The sequence below is a fragment of the Bactrocera latifrons genome, unplaced genomic scaffold (genome assembly GCF_001853355.1).
Source record: "Bactrocera latifrons isolate USDA-ARS-PBARC rearing strain unplaced genomic scaffold, ASM185335v1 scaffold_107, whole genome shotgun sequence".
NCBI lineage: Eukaryota > Metazoa > Arthropoda > Insecta > Diptera > Tephritidae > Bactrocera > Bactrocera latifrons.
The window spans coordinates 953,000-955,169 of record NW_017534486.1 but is presented as its reverse complement, the minus strand read 5'-3'; positions in this window follow the sequence as shown (position 1 = coordinate 955,169).

Sequence of the window (2,170 nt, the reverse complement as noted above, 5' to 3'; positions counted from 1 at the left end):
GATTTCCATTTGCGTTTTTTTTTTTAGATAGCTAGGTAAGTATACTAGAATTAAAACTCTTCAACCCTAATTCAGCTATTTTCAACTATTTTGTAGAACGACGCTCTTTTACGGTTTTTCTACTTTTGGAAATCTTGTGAAACGACGTAATTTTAAGGGAGCTTTAACTTTTAAAATTAGCACAAGTCACACGGATCATGTGCAACGAATATGGGGGCTCAGGCAGCATTAAGTATTGTTTTGTTTATAGCTAAGAATTTATGAAAAAATCTTTGATCCATTTTTTTTAACGAACGAAAATCGCTAAGCCCACAAAAACATGTCTAACTTTATCGATTACTGTGGACAAAGTAAGAAATAAATACAGCTGAAAAATTTGTTGTACTTTAGAGTTATGTACATTATGACCCGGAAATTGTAAATGAAACACAAAATATTTTATTATTCATCAATATTTATTTTGTCGCAATTTGAGGTTATCCTCACCAGATGTAGTACACTCACGCCAACGATTTTTCCAGTCCTCGAAACACTTTTCAAAAGTACTTTTAGGAATGATCTTCAGCGAATTTAGTTTTATCTCATCGATCGACTGAAAACGGGTTCCACGAAGTGACAGTATCAGTTTAGGGAGCAATAAAAACACATCTATCCAAATCTGGTGAATACGGTGGTTGACGTTTTTGGTTTTAACTTCGGTCACAGGGATACTTGATGTAAAATCCATGAATTGTTCTTCCACAATTCCCGCCGTTTTCTACAGATGTTCTCCCGCAAAACGCCTGAATATGATCAAATTGCACTTCTTATTAACCGTCTGTCCCTCCATAATTCAATGAATTCATAATGCACCAAACTACGAATATGGAAAAAACAATGAATAGCAACTTGATGTTTTACCGGCTTTGGAGTGGATTTTTGGTTTTGGCTCGTTTTTTACTCCATTTCGATAATTGTTAAGTTGTTTGTATGGTTTCTCCATGAATTTGGGAGTGCACTCTTCTTAAAAAAAATTTACCTATGTCGGGAAGAGTTGAGCAAGAACGCGCGTCATACCCAAAATATCCACTAAACACAAACGAAAGGGCACTGAAAGGTATATCGAGCTCTTTTGTCATCTTTCTAACACTTGCCTCAAGATTTTCAAGCACCACATCCTTCAAGTTTTTAATATTTTCATACGTTGAAAAGATCGAAGGTTGTCCAGAATGAGGCATGTCTTCAACGATCTCTCGACCGTCTTTGAACGATTTGTACTACTCGTAAGCATGTGCTTTTGATGAGACTGAAGCCTCTTCCAACATGTGTTTTCTTCTTCGATATTTTTATACATTGCAAAAGACCAAACTCATTACTGAGGTGTACCGTCCGCTGTAAACAAACTGGTTGACAGATCGCGCTTTTATTTGGCACATTAATTACGGATACTCCTACCAACTTAGTGAAATACAATTTTTCGCATTTTATAATATCGGTGCTACATACCACCAAGTCTTCAGTATAGAATCTAGGTATCCTGATATTATTGAGTAACTTTAGAGTTAATATCTTGGACAATCAATCAATATTACTGGTTCTAATAGCACATGTTATCACAAGTTTTTGAAGACATTAGAATATTTCATACTATTTAAGTTTACTTACGGACGATACATAGCTTGGGAGAAAGGTTGGTGCAGAAATCTATAGTAAGGGACACTTAAGATTCTTAATATTATACTAGAACAAGTAAAGGGGCTCTTAAGACTGTTGCAATTGTAAGCAAAAACACTGCTGTCTAAATTTCACCAGAATAAAAACATGTCAAAGCTCTACTGTCTAGTTGTGGCTTACTACTGAGTGTTTGAACATCCCCTAAACTTAGCGCACGCTAAAAAAATTTTTTGAAGCTCTCTTCCCTCAGCAACTGTCAGCCATTGAACCTAACATAAATTAAAATGTTTATGGCATTCCAAGTTCAGTTAAGGATCGGCTTAATATATCTAAAATATAAACTTAAACCAAAACCAAAAAAATGTATTTTCGACTTAAGTTCAAAAAAAAAAATAAATAAATAAATAATAATAATAATAATGCTGTAATTATTTACTTAACACTTTCATAAAACCATATTTTTTTGAGAATTTTTTAAAACAAACCTTTTATCAACATTAACATTGCTTTAGTTTTT